The 15,964-nt window shown below is 44.8% G+C and overlaps 1 pseudogene; it reads right to left on the reverse strand.

The window, feature by feature from the left end:
* Window positions 1-182: 182 nt before the first annotated feature.
* On the reverse strand, window positions 183-14,857 carry LOC138953313 (amidase-like; annotated as a pseudogene).
* Between the last annotated feature and the right edge of the window lie 1,107 nt (window positions 14,858-15,964).

The raw sequence follows: 15,964 nt of genomic DNA on the forward strand, positions 1-15,964 counted from the left end.
CAAACACACACACGGTTTCGTTTATAAAACAGTGTTTACTTGGTAGTTAAATAATGTTATGTTGTCGTAGTATTTTGATTGTACATCGCTTTGATACGTGCGCTATATAAATATTATTCTTTATTATTGTTATTAGTTGTTCTTTGGACCCATCTTCTGATCAAGTTGGCGCGTGAGTATGTATCAATTTGAGAGTTTCTCAAAGGCCCTCGCCACCTGAAGGACGGTAACTTCATCAAACTGGCGTCCCACGATCATCATGCCTATGGGTAGTCCCCTTTTGCCCCGCTCTTCAGGAGCAGAGAACCCAGCGTTGATGGTGAGAGCGGGGTGACCGGTACTGTTGAAGGGTTTTGTGTTGAAGTTCATGGACTGGGCACTCTTCATAATATCTGGCCGGGGGATAAAAAACCCAAGAGTTTTGGAAGATAAATGATAGACTGGAAGACGGCGGTTGGCTCAGGGGAGTGGTAAATAAAATGGGACTGGGGAGTGGTGAGGGTGGTCATTTTGCAGCAAAATAAAGCGCATCGCTCACGTCAGGCTTCAAAACGATATGGGCATCACACTGAAACAGACATAAGCCCTGGCATCCACACATATGCTATTTTGCTGAACAATCAACACCTGTTTTACAGAATAAACAACGCGATACATTTTACAATTTCAATACAATAATTACCTGACTTACACTTGGGTACAATTATTCTTTAATGGGAGACTGAATATACAGAACGCTTTTCTAAAAAAAATAGTTTTTAAATCCCTGGTGATACCACCGACAGGGGTGCCAAATAACGCCTGTGTTTCCCATACAAACTCACCTTTAAAAGAACAGTCTTTGGGAGGAATCGTGGAAGCAACGTGCGTTGCGGTGGGCATAACCAGCACATCGAATTCCTCCAGAGCAGCATCGTATCTCTTGTTCAGCTCCAGGAGTAGGTTGTGTCCCTTGGCGTGGAACTTGCCTCCGTACAGACGGTCCACGTGCTGCATGTCAGTAGAGGGACTGGAACTTGAAGACGGGCTGGAGATCCTGGGGGTGAGTTCTCATGCCTCGGAATATCGCTTCCTGCAAGGAGGTGTGGTAAAACCCTTTGTTGAAGTAGCCTGTGCCTGTATAGAATGAGTTGAAGAAATTAAAGTTAAAAAAACACAAGAATGCTGTACATACTCACCGATACAAGAACAGCACAAGACAGTACGAATTTTCGCTAATGTTAAAATGTTAAAATGGTGTCGAAATTTGACGGATACAATGTTTATTTTCAAGTGTAACTTGACTGATGTCGAACTGAACCTCATTTTCCAAAGCAAAATGCCTAAACTTGACATATAAGCTTACACCTGCTTTTGGGTGATGAAGATGTATTAACATTTGTTACACAGGAATCACATAAGCCACACAAAAACTCGAGTCCTTCAGGTAAAAATCTGAAAATACCAGAAAATGAAATCAGCAGCCGGTTATACCCCAGCAGTAGGGCGGGGATGTAGCTCAGTCGGTAGTGCGCTGGATTTGTATCCAGTTCAGTGGCCGCTGTCAGCGTGAGTTCGTCCCCACGTTCGGCGAGAGATTTATTTCTCAGAGTCAACTTTGTGTGCAGACTCTCCTCGGTGTCCGAACACCCCCGTGTGTACACGCAAGCACAAGACCAAGTGCGCACGAAAAAGATCCTGTAATCCATGTCAGAGTTCGGTGGGTTATAGAAACACGAAAATACCCAGCATGCTTCCTCCAAAAGCGGCGTATGGCTGCCTAAATGGCGGGGTAAAAACGGTCATACACGTAAAAGCCGTGGGAGTTTCAGCCCATGAACGAACAAACAATACCCCAGCAGTTAGTACTTGGTTTGGCCCTTTTTCACACCGGTGACACTGTGACGGTTCCCCTACGCTTTGTGTTCGGTGCCCTGACCCTTTGTGTTCGGTTCCCACTCGGTTCCCACACGCCAAAATTCGCGGACAAGATCGAGGTACTGTCACCCAAAACATCCATTTATGGTAGTATTACGCAATGTTGCTCTCTGAGAATGGTCTTGTTAGATCTGTGAGTGTTTACACTACATGCCTAGGTGCTGTTGGATTGAAGGTTTTTGATATTCTAGCCGTTATTAGGTAGAATGCCTTCCACTTTACTGCAAAACTGCATAATTCGTAGCATCGGCAAGAAATATCCTACCAAAAAATGCCTGCTTGGAACTGTCGTTGGTCCAGCAAAAAGTTCAACATGTTCGGAGTTATTTTTCAGCAAAATCCGGCAAGGCAGCACTCTCTCTCTCTCTCTCTCTCTCTCTCTCTCTCTCTCACACACACACACACACACACACACACACACACACACACATACTGATGTCATCTGACTTACTTGGTATCACAAAAGGTGCTGCCTTGCCGGATTTTGCTGAAAAATAACTCCGAGACAATTAGATTCAATGAATACAATGATACAAGTAACCGACAAGTCATAAATCCAAGAAGGTGTGGGGACCGACACAAAATAGGCTGGTTGTGGGGTCCGTCACAGAGAAATTAGGTCGAAAGTGGGGTCCGACACAGAAAGTGGGGACCGACACAATGAATTATGGGAACCGTCACGCCTACGTCACAAAAGTGTGGGGGGACCGAACACAGCCAATTTCACTGACTACTTTTGTTGTTTTTATTATTACGGCTGTTTGGATGGCCCTACAATCTTGAAACTTGGGCTGTCTGCTACAGACATGTTGAACTTTTTGCTGGACCAACGACAGTTCCAAGCAGGCATTTTTTGGTAGGATATTTCTTGCCGATGCTACGAATTATGCAGTTTTGCAGTAAAGTGGAAGGCATTCTACCTAATAACGGCTAAAATATCAAAAACCTTCAATCCAACGGCACCTAGGCATGTAGTGTAAACACTCACAGATCTAACAAGACCATTCTCAGAGAGCAACATTGCGTAATACTACCATAAATGGATGTTTTGGGTGACAGTACCTCGATCTTGTCCGCGAATTTTGGCGTGCGGGAACCGAACACAAAGGGTCAGGGCACCGAACACAAAGCGTAGGGGAACCGTCACAGTGTCACCGGTGTGTTTTTGTTGTCTTTTGCAGAAAAAGATCCATGGAAATGGAACTCGTCCTCTGGGGGAAGCCGAGGCTGAAAACAGCTTACGACATGGTGCATGCAATGAGAGAGGTCGTGTGAATTGATGTACTACACAATGTGAGGTGATGCCTGTCAGCCAGTTGTATGCAGCAAAGCTGAACAGTGTAAGCATGTCATCACACATGTGTCACGCTTTCAGACATCCTCGGGGGAGCAGCTTCAGAAAGTTGCAAATGGGGTTGGAATTAAAGTTATTTTTTTCTTGTCTTGATGAATAAAAGCTGTTACCCATTTGCAGCTTGGTTGAATACAGAGTGCTATGAACAAAAATCAGTTGTGTATATGTGTAAAGCCAGGTCCTTTCTGCGTGAGGGGCGAATGTTCCAACAACGTCACCATTTTGTTCAAGCACACCGGCACAGGTAAGATGGAGAGTATCCTGATTAGTCAATAACCATTAGAAAAGCTGCTGAAAAACTGGGGCGGGAGGGGGGGGGGATGCGAGAGAGAGAGAGAGAGAGAGAGAGAGACAAGACAGACAGAGACAGAGAGAGGAGGGGGGTACTTTGATGGTTGGTGTACGTGTGTCTGTCACAGTGTGAGAGGAATAAGGAAGGCTAAGAAAAAGATAGACGGATCGCCAGCGAGAGCCTGAGATCGAGGTGCATGACTGAGCATACGTGTGTGTTTGTGTGCATACATTAGTTTGAAGTCTGCTTGTGCATTATGTATGTACATATATCTCATACCTCCTGACTCAAACATTGACTTGATGAATCCATGGCCCGCTGTTACTGTCCAGATATATTTGCCTGCTCGAAACGGAAAAAAACCACCCAATTAAACGAATTAAATAAATCGACTTATCAAGACTGTTGTACTGTACATGTATCACAAAATCACTCATTCGATCATGTACTCTCTCAATCAGGCAATACGTCACTATTTCAGTGGTTCCACCATCAATCGGCCATGGGAAATACGAATCCATAAATCAATCATTAAATCAGCTGAGGGTAAGCGTGAACTGTGACTTGATATACGTGTACCACGTGGGTGACAACAACGGATAAAATACGAAGACTGTTTTAGCAGCTCACCGTCATTGTGCATTGGCACGGATGTTTTCTTTCACGATGGCGCCTGCTTGGATGAGTCTTTCTGCTGCCTGCCCAACAACTGTCTTCACCTCGTCTTCTGAACACGCCTCAAAACCTTCCCGCAGCAATCCGATCTTCTTTCCAGCCACACCCTCATCTAACTGTCACAAACATTGTGTACGAATGTGTAACTTGCATCTTCATTTGCTTAAGAAAATGTAATCAAAGAGGCAGATGGTATATCTCTCTCTCTCTCCCTCTCTCTCTCTCTCTCTCTCTCTCTCTCTCTCTCTCTCTCTCTCTCTCATTTTACGCAACTCTCCATTAACACTCCGCACACAAGTACAGACCAGCTTAGAGTACTGGGGAACTGTGGTACTTGGTGTCTGTCTGGAGTCCCTTCCTTCATCGTAGCCAGCAATCACCTGTGTAAATCAAATTTAAAGAGATACGATACCAACTAAAACAAACAACAACAACGACAACAGACATACAACTGTGATAGGGTGGAGTGGAAGGGGGGGTGAAAGGGCCAGGAAGCATAAATGAGACGCCAAGACAGAGGTTGCGATAACGTGACTTTTACTTAACGTATACCAGAAAGCAAACACGAGAAAGTAGACACCAGAAAATAGACACCAGATAGTAGACACCAGAAAGCAGTGTCTGATGACACATGAAAAGAAAAGAAAACATAATATAAGTACATGGCATAACAAGTAAAACGCACCATTCATACCAATGCATCCTAACCATACATTCCACAATAAACCTATGAATGTATGACTGTATCATTTGTCAAAATAATCATGACAAATATATAGAGGGCCCCAAAGGGTTTAAAATCGTGATCGTGATTGGCGTTTTTTGACCTTTCTGTGACCGTGATTGCCAAAATTTCCATTTCTGTGATCGTGATGGGACTTTGCCCGTCTTCTTCTTCTTCTTCTGCGTTCGTGGGCTGAAACTCCCACGTACACTCGTGTTTTTTGCACGAGTGGAATTTTACGTGTATGACCGTTTTTACCCCGCCATTAAGGCAGCCATACGCCGCTTTCGGAGGAGGACTTTGCCCGTGATCCGTGATGACAAAAAAATCAAGTCTCGTGATCGTGATCGTCATTTGTTTTCGTGATCGTGATGGGCATTATTGCAAAGCATTTTATTTTCAACGTACATTTTTCAAAGCTGTATCACTCTATGATCCTCTATTCGTCAAGGTATTCGTGATCGTGAAAACAAAAATCAAGGTAACTGTGATCGTGAAAGCAAAAATTTCCCTTCCCGTGATCGTGATGATACCCCCCCTTTGGGGCCCTCTATATAGACAAGTAACAATACAGCCAAAATCCTGCAGACACAGCATTCTCTGAAAGAGAATCCACAGTGAGTTAAACAACTCCACAACAGCTAATGTCAAGGGAAGTAACCAACATCTTCCCTTAGGCCTAAGCCTTGCATAAGAAAATGCTCAACATAAGTTAACCAACTGCATGAACCGCAACTGCAAAATAATTGTTATTATTAAGTATGTTCATCGCCATGAAGACACATCTTCATCGAGTTGAATAATAACGACAAGAATAAGAAAGATAACTCATGATACGAGTTCATTACCCAAAATATATGTGTCAACCATAATTCCCGTTCATCAATTGTAGGGGTTTCTGCGCCTAAATCGTAAATAGGTAGCTTTACGGGCCAATGGCACTGAGGGCTTAACTTTGGGCTTTTAACCGACTACTACTCAGACTTTACTGATCTCCAGAAATAATATGTGATAAAATGGGGGAAAATGGCAACGATACACATGGGTTACGATACACGCGCGAGTTTTATGTGCTAGACATTATTTAGCCCAGTGGAATGCTAGTACAAAATGTGTATATGTGTTTTCCCCAAACAAAGCCCATTGAACTGGCGGGAAAATGAGAACGAGTCTGCCTTACTTGATTCTCACGAGTCTTTAATAATTTACAAGACGCTAAAACAGCTTTAGAATAACTGGTCATCAAATACTAGAAGTTATTAACGCTCAATTTCAGCGCCAAATCATGAAAGTAATTAGAAACTGATCTAGAATACACATCTCTCCGCTAGATCAAAATGGCGTCATCAACTCTGACGCGAGACCGGTCGGACATCGCCCGGGACCAAATCAGCGTCAAAATGTACATATACAAACACCATAGCATGAAATGAAACATAAGAATAGAGCATAAGGAAAGAATACAGCATAAGGAATGAATAAAGCATTTAGTTACTTACAGATTCTCCTCAGTGAGCACACGTAAAAGGAACACAAAACTGCTGCTGACGCTAGTCGCGAAACACAAGAGGACGAATTCACAAGTCGCGATAAATTTGGGCAGAGGTTCGACACTTTCACGACAACAACATATGAGCAGCACCCAGCTCACTCGATGATCGGTCTCACTAAACGCGTCTGCTGATCTAGCCTAATGCTCTCTCTTTTAAAGGCTGGTCACTTCCGATAGCCAATAGGGAGGCTACCTAGGTGTCAGACAACGGGGGGGCGTTCTACTTAAGATTGCCTGCCAATGAAAGGGATCGTTAAAGAGGCAGAAATCGTTACAGAGGTGTCACACACCGGAAATATTACGCACACCGGATATGGCTCATTAGATTACAACCAGTTACAAAGAAGGGGGAAGAGACTAAAACCTCCAAGCCACCCTGTCAAAAGAAATGACACCCACTTGACAAAACGCCGTCCAACGATACCCAGACAGTCTGGCGGCACATTACATAACGACCACCTAAATCTGAGATAAGAGGTTAGAAAGGAATCCGGTCAAGAGTCTACCCTACGATAGTAAACACACAATACTCCTAGCGGGAGACACAACTTGGGTCAGGGGAAGATAATAGACAGGGGAGGCAACTGGGTCGGGCAGGAGATAATTACACAAAAAGACTGGGCACGCCACTTGGCTACACAGAGAAACATGAACTCATCTTGAACAAAGAGATAACGTTTAACAAACTGGACAGATTTTTGGGGGGATAATGTTCACTGTTTAAAAAAAAATCATAGTGAACATTTTCTCACTAGAAAAAGAGCAGCGTTACCGAAGCAGCGCTGTTTTGTTTTTCTCTCAATATTTTCTACATGTTTACTTCTCTGAAACAAAAGCTTTAGTGAGTAGAGAATACCGCCTTACTTGATAAGTGTTCTTCATTTAATCAAACACTTTCGTGTCAGACAATGTCAATTTAGTATGATTCGAACCTCCAACAGCAGAGCACAGTCAGCGACAGTCTTGGCCATGGGGCCCAGGTGGTCCACTGTAGGGTCTAAACTGGCAGCTCCAGTGTAGGGCACGAGGCCCCAGGTGGGCTTGAGGCCCACGATACCCGTGAAGCTAGCGGGGATCCGGATGGACCCTCCTTGGTCCCCTCCTATGGCCATGTTTACAAGTCCTGCTGCCACCTGCAAAAGCAGTGTAACAAAGACTGAGAATCGCATGCTGGTTTTGCCTTTTTCAACAAGGTAGCAGCTGCTGCAGTCTTACAAATAGTATGTATGTCTCCAGGTACCCGTAAATGTACGTATTTGGGATTTGCGTTACGCGGTTATATAAGCTGGTATTTTTCTCTTTATGTATAATGCTGCCTGTCCATCTATCCGTTCATCTCACCATCTCTACCTCCCTCTATTCATCCCTCGCTCCATCCCTCCATCCGCCCCCTCTCTCTCCTTCCCTCTCTCTCTCTCCCTAACTTTCTATATATCCATCCATCCATCCGCCCCCACCCTCTCTCTCTCTCTCTTTCTCTCTCTCTCTCTCTCCTTTTCCCTCTCTCTCCATTCATCCATCCATTTAACCAACCAATAAGCCACCCTCACAACACTTTATTGAGTCCGTCAGCCAGCCACCCGTCAAGCCAGTCACCATGCATGCTGCATGCATCCATCCAACTGACCTGCCTTCCACCCACTTCCACCAGCCACCCATCCATCCACCCATCCATCCATCTATCCATCTCAATCCGTTCAGACCCAAGTTCTGACCAGTGCTGCGCTGCCCCCACTGGAGCCGCCTGTGATGCGGGTCTGGTCGTGAGGATTTCTGACCGGTCCGTCCGAGTTAAGAATGCTGCTGCAGCTGAAGGACATGTCCTCTACTGATGACTTGCCCGTGATGTGACCACCTGAAAGTGCACATCAATGACGGTTTTACAGTGTGTGTGTGGGAGGGGGGGTGGAGGGGGGGGGGGGAGGTGCAGGGCCGGACCCAGGGGGGGGGGGGGGGGGGGGTTTCCAGGGGTTCCGGAACCCCACCCCTGGAGAAAGCATGTACCTTGCTTTGAGTGTTTTTTTTAATTTTTTATTTTTTTTAATAAATTTTGTGTGTGTCTCCAACAAATTTTATTCAATGTGAAATCCGATGAGAAAAAGGTACCCCCCCCCCCCCCCCCCCCCCCCACCAACTCACACTGACAGGCCTTAACCCTCAAAACAAGGCCCAGAATGCACCAGATTGCACAGATTTTAACCGTTTTTCAAAAATTTTCCGGGGGAGCATGCCCCCGGACCCCCCTAGTTCACGCGACTTCGCTGATTTGCCCCCCCAAAAAAGGAGGAACTCATTTGGTCCGGCCCTGAGGTGAGAATGCTGCTACAGCTGAAGGACATGTCCTCTATTGACGATTTGCCCGTGATGGGACTAGCTGAAAGTGTACGTCAATGACCGACTGTTTTACAGTGTGTGTGGGTGGGGGTGGTGGTGGAAAGGGGGGAGAATGCTGCTACAGCTGAAGGACATATCCTCTACTGACGATTTGCCCGTGATGTGACCACCTGAAAGTGTACGTCCGAATGACTGTGTTACACTGTGACTGTACGATGTGTGTGTGTGTGTGTGTGGGGGTTTGTGTTAGTGTGTGTGTGTGTGTGTGTGTGTGTGTGTGTGTGTGGTGGTGAGGGATGAGGTCGGGGAGGGAGGTGAGAATGCTGCTACAACTGAAGGACATATCCTCTACTAACGACTTGCCCGTGATGTGACCACCTGAAAGCGTACATTAAAGAGTGCTTTTATGGTGTGTGTCTGGTGGTGGTACGCATGCCGACTGTGTGCGGCATGCTTCAGTGCCTGCATACGTGCGAGCGCGCGTTTGTGTGTGAGTGTGTGTGTGCGTGGGTGTCTATGTGAACAAGAAGGATAAAGACAAACGGACAGACGGACGAACAGGCAAACAGACATCTCACCTTCATCCAGTATCCGTGAGACAAGGGTGGCGTCAAACTCTGGCACGTAGCCATCCAGGATCTTGGTTCCGTTCCGCATGGGTACCCCCGCCACCGCGATGTTGTCTTTGATGGCCACCGTCTTACCTGCCAGCTTACCTGTCGGCGCTCCTTTGATGTCACACCGCCACGCCCTGTTTGCATCATCATCATCATCATTGTAAAGCGCATAGAGAACGTCAAGCGCTCTATAAATCCATCAATGTCGTCATCATCATCATCATCATCATCATCATCATCATCATCAATCATCATCAATCATCAATGAGGGCCCCAAAGGGGGGGAATCATCACGATCACGGGAAGGGACATTTTAGCTTTTACGATCACAGTTACCTTGATTTTTGTTTTCACGATCACAAACACCTTGACGAATAGAGGATCATAGAGTGATACAGCTGTGAAAAATGTACGTTGAAAATAAAATGCTTTGCAATAATGCCCATCACGATCACGAAAACAAATGACGATCACGATCACGAGACTTGATTTGTTTGTCATCACGGATCACGGGCAAAGTCCTATCACGATCACAGAAATGGAAATTTCGGCAATCACGGTCACAGAAAGGTCAAAAAACGCCAATCACGATCACGATTTTAAACCCTTTGGGGCCCTCATCAATGTCGTCGTCATCATCACATCATCAATCATCATCAATCATCATCATCAATCATCATCATCCTGCTCCTCCTCCTCTCGTCGGTCTAATCGTAATCATCAATTTATATTTTCATACCCTTGCCCTTTTTTTTTCATTGACCTTTTTGTGTTCTGTTCTACAAACAGCAACACACACACACACACACACACACACACACACACACACACACACACACACACACACACACCAGAAAAAGGAAACAAGCCCACTATTTTCCATCTAGAGTGTAAAAATACCACAGGTTTATATATGGCTTATCTAACTCGTAACCATTGTAGGCAGGCTACTAGATTTTGTTTAAGGCACACAAGGGCGGATCAATTCACTTTGGAGGGGGGGGGGGTTACAAAATGACTGCAAAGATACAAGTTGACGGCGCCGAAGGCGCCTAAGCCTCTAGGGGGGTCCGGGGGCATGCCCCCCCCTGAAATTTTTTTTATCCAAAGAAGCAAAATAGAGCTATCTGGTGCATTCTGAGCCAATAAATTACCTCTTTTTTTGGGGGGTGGGGGGGGGTTACGTAACCCGTGTACCCCCCCAGATCCGCCCTTGGGCACAGTAAGCCCCCCGTAAACCATCACAGATACTGTCATGCTTTTACACACAGAACAAACACCCTTCCATTTGAACGCTCACCGAACGTGAACATCCTGGCTGCTTTCCGTCGAGAGTGAGACATTTTCAAAGAATTTATTTTCGTGGACCGTCTGATCTACATACAGGCGCCTCGATTTGGCGCTAGAACTAACTTTTAAAATCTAAATAATAAATTGACAGCTTGTAACTCAAACATTCTTAAATCATAAAAAATTTCTTTTTTCATCAAGACAAGATCAGTACAGTTCGAAGTTTTGAAAGTTTAAAAAAAGATAGCCCAAAAACAGGGTCACGAAAGTCGTGTCTCAAAGCAGACGATTTTTCTGCATAGCGCTCGCTTTCTTTGAGCCGTCGCCGACAAGTTCGTGTGACTCGCAGCCGTTTGTGGCGTTTTAGAATCAGAGGTACACAATAACGTGCTATTGCAGATACCACGCCGGTACCTCCGCTGCACCCGAAAAAAACCGGGGCCACTTGCTGCGTACCGGGGCCGAGTCACGAAAGGTGAGTTTCTGCACTAAATCTTCTCTGTTTTTATTTCTCCAAAATGACATATCATCACGTAACTGGCGTTTGTACTTCGACCTGTGGTGTTATAACATCCCATCATCGGTTTTATTCTTTCCCTCGATTCAATTGTGAACTCTGAGCTTCGATTGTTTATGCTTTTTAAGTGAATTATGTGTAAATAGTGACTTTCCACAATTATTACGGAAAATCAAGCTTATCAAACAGGCTGCAGAGAATTGGAATGTAATTATTGGTTATCTATTGACATCTGGCTCAAGTGGTGTCATCTAAATTCACGTGGTTGAATCATATTTCTTCAATCTCTACTGTCACTGAACGAATTTGTTGCTGCGCACCGGGGCCACTGTGGGCTGTGCACCGGGGCACTATTTGTGCAATTGATGCTGCGCACCGCGGCCAGTAATAAACGTGTTATTATGCTCCTTCAAAGTGTGTAGCATACTGTGTACGGTTGCGACCGTACTTGAGGATCTTTGTTTGTCAGCTTGTCCCGAGGGGACACAACACAAGCTGTCGTCTGCTAGCTATTTTTTTCTTCACATTGTTACCTGCAGGGACCTCGGTTCCGCAAGGTCTATAGGCCTGTCCCCTACAAATTTGATTGAATAATGACCGCCCTCTTCAAGCACGACTGTCAATAAAAAATAAATATTTGAACATGCTTGAAGAGGACGGTCATTATGCAATCAAGAAGCCACTGATAAGCCCTTCCCCAGTATGTGGCAATCATCTATTGCTTTATTGAGAACATCGTATACTCTTCTCGCAGTTCAATATCAATAACAATAATAGCACTTTATTGTCCATTAAAATAGTACATAAAGATGGAACATTTTCTTCCGCTGAGAGTTCTTTTAGTTCTTGTTCTCATTGTTTGCAATACACATGCGCGGGCAGGTACAGGCGCCTGCAGATATATTCCCAGCGAAGTTGGATGTAAGCTTATCCCACGAACGAATACTGAGATCGACTTGAGAAATTTTCTTCCCGATAATACATGATAAAGAAGGATCCTTTGTTGCCAAACTATGGCTACAGTTGGGGACAGAAGTTGCCAAACGTTAGGAGGCCTACGTTGATCCGAATTTGGGTGGATTTCCGCAGATTTCTTTATTTCTGATTGTTTTTGAATAAAAATGTTGTATTGCAGATGGAGGAGATCTCAGCAGTCACCGTAGACAGCAGTTTTCTGGACGTTAGCGAGGTGTCCAAAAACGTCCTTGAACTCTCGAAATTTGAATTTGCAGTAGTAACATCTAAACTGATCCACTTGTTCACCTGCAAAGCAGAACAAACCCACTCTTAAAAAGGACAAAACGCACGAACGTCAGCGTCATTACCTTGTGTGTGTGTGTGTGTGTGTGTGTGTGTGTGTGTGTGTGTGTGCGCGGTGTGTGTGGGATCGAGCGCGTGTGTGTGGCTGAGACAGACAATACTTTATTCAATGTAGTACTGTCCCAGGTGCGCAGCAAATTAGTGCCCAGGTCAGTATACAGCCCTCAAAACAGAGACATAGCCCGGTGCGCGGCAACAAAATCGTCAAATGACGCTAGAGATTCAAGAAATATGACTCAACCGCATGAATTTATAATACACCACTTGAGCCATATGCCAACAAATAACCAATCTTTATATTCTAATTCTCTGCAGTTTGTTTGATATGCTTGATTTTCCGTAATAACTGTGGAAGGTCCGAATTTACACATGCTTCACTGGCCCCGCCCCCACCTGGTGCACTTACCTTGATCGTGGTGTGGGGGCTTGCGTGCCTTGACAACCTCCGGAGCTATGTCGGCGGGGACCTCGTGTCCCTGGTAGGTCCAACCATGCCGAACAGATCCGCGTGAGGTAGAGGCCAGACTAAAATGTGTACCCTGGTCCTCCAGGTTGGGGGTTCAGCTTAGGGCCAACAACTCTAACTGGTAAAACCGAGTGAGTTACAGAAACAGCGACAAAAGTCGCTGCCCTACACGCCACCAGGCGTGAAAGGCAGTAAGTAAGTAAGTCAGTGGCCCCGGTGCGCAGCACATAAGTGCCCGGGTGCGCAGCCCTCAAAATAGAGACATGGCCCCGGTGCGCAGCAACAAAATCGTTCAGTGACGGTAGAGATTCAACAAATATGATTCAACCGCGTGAAGTTAGTAGACACCACTTGAGCCAGATGTCAACAAATAACCAATAATTACATTCCAATTATCTGCAGCTTGTTTGATAAGCTTGATTTTCCGTAATAACTGTGGAAAGTCAGAATTTGCACATAATTCACTGGAAAAGCATAAATAATCGAAGCTCAGAGTTCACAATTGAATCGAGGGAAAGAATAAAATCGATGATGTGATGTTATAACACCTTAGGTCGAAGTACAAACGCCAGTCACGTGATGATATGTCAATTTGGAGTAAACAGAGACGATTTAGTGCAGAAACTCACCTCTCGTGGCTCTACCCCGGTGCGCAGCAAGTGGCCCCGGCTATTTTTGGTGTGCAGCGGAGGTAGCGGCGTGGATACAGCCAGTGGCATTGAAAAAACAAACTGACGACTAAATTGTGAAAAAAATGAAAGTGGATCACACGGGTTCGCAATGGCTCAGGGGTTAGATAAACCACTAAATCTGGTGTGTGGTTTACGCGAGCAATTTGTTTCATTGAATGCTATTAAATGCTATTGCAAGTGTGTTCCATAAGGTTAGAACTGCTTTTTTCATTAGACGATTTTAATCGTTTTGTAAACCATTTGAGACATACTGGGGCTTTAAGGCAGTAAGTTATCGAGTTCATAAACCAACCCCACACCTCAATGAACTTGATTAAACACACCAAGCATTGTAAGGGTTGTCCTCTGGGTGGGGTTTGTACCCAGGAGTTCGGGGGTACTTGACCAGTGGGATGGAAGGATCTATCATCTCGCTCGCGCGTTGATAGGCCTTGGTCACTTCTCCCATCATTGCTGAAAAAACCCACCCATCGGATTAAATAAAAGACAGTCAAGAAAGTACGAAAACAACACGAAGGGTATGAAGGGTGAGGGGGAGCCTTAAACCTGCGTTTGCAGTCTGTTTTCTAGATTAAGTCCAGATTCTCAGGGGAAAAAACGAGCGCTTCCTGGGTGTAAGAAGGATGGTCACTATCAAGCCACAGGAGCTTGTATCAAAGCGCCGGTCGACAGCCACAGGAGCTTGTATCAAAGCGCCGGTCGACAGCCACAGGAGCTTGTATCAAAGCGCCGGTCGACAGCCACAGGAGCTTGTATCAAAGCGCCGGTCGACAGCCACAGGAGCTTGTATCAAAGCGCCGGTCGATTTTTATTTACTCAGCCTTCATCCTTACAGCTTGGATGAATCTCGCACGGTCGCATGAATTTTGTCGCTCAGATACATGTGTATAGAACTGAGATCCCTTCATGTCTATGCTACACACGGACACGAGATGATAAGTAAATCTTGAAATCTTATAAGAATGTCTAACTAATACTGACCCGTCATTTCTTGAAGTTCTTGCTCCGAACATTTCAGTTTCATCTCCTCGTTAAGTGCCCGGATATCTTGTAGTCCGGGCCCACATAAACCCGGAGCGTGGTATGTTTCTCCTGAAATCATCATCATCATCATCATCATCATCTCTCACACTGAAACAAACAAACAAACAAACAAACAGCACCAGCGTCGTCGTCGTCGTCGTCGTCATCATCAAATAATTATTTAAGATTGAGTGTACGTTTCAGAGATCCAAAACGTGTGCCATCGTTTGAAACGATGGGTGTAATAATTCAAACCAGTAGAATGCATTTAAAAACAAACTAAAGTATATTGTTCTTCGTGCGGTTATGAGGTTAGCGTATGAATTATAAAGTTATGTAAACATTGTTATTCTTATTCTTTACATTCATGTTCACTTTAACACAAAATACCCCATAGATATGCGATTGAGGATAGTCCACTGACAGTCAAATCACACACACACACACACACACACACACATGCACAATCACACACAGTGACACACACACGCACACGCACAAACACACATACACACACAGACACACACACACACACACACACACACAAACACACACACACACACTCTCTCTCTCTCTCTCTCTCTCTCTCTCTCTCTCTCTTTTGCTTAAGTTATATCATCTTTCCAAGCTATGTTTTCATGATTATGTCTCAACATTTGGCAGGCTCTTTCTTTATTTTGCCTCTCTTATTTGCATGTGTAGGCTATGTTTTAGGCCCAATGTATCTCACCCTAAAGGGTAATTTCGTTTTATGCACCAATTTATGCATTTGTCTGAAAATTGTCAAAATCAACTCATTGATTAGAACAATAAAACATCCATCCATCTCTCTCTGTGTCTCTCTCTCTCTCTGTGTTACGTGCGCTAGCCATTCTTGCAATCACCAATTAAACGATTCTCAATGTGAAGAAACATCATTCCAGTAGCACGCAGAAGGCACGTTCGCGGGGGAACCGGATGATAAATACATGGTCGGTGTGTCTAAAACACGCGGGGACACGCGGGGACACGCGGGGACGGTGAAGTAGCACGCGGGGATGTTATAGAATAACATTCTGACTATCCTTTATTAATTAAAAATTTTTTTTTAAAATGTGACTTTTTTTTCAATTTTTTTTTAGAATGTTATAAAATAACGTCCCCGCGTGTTTTAGACCCCCTGTGTCTAAAACACGCGGGGACACGCGGGGA

The sequence above is a fragment of the Littorina saxatilis genome, linkage group LG17, assembly GCF_037325665.1.
Source record: "Littorina saxatilis isolate snail1 linkage group LG17, US_GU_Lsax_2.0, whole genome shotgun sequence".
Classification (NCBI taxonomy): Eukaryota; Metazoa; Mollusca; class Gastropoda; order Littorinimorpha; family Littorinidae; genus Littorina; species Littorina saxatilis.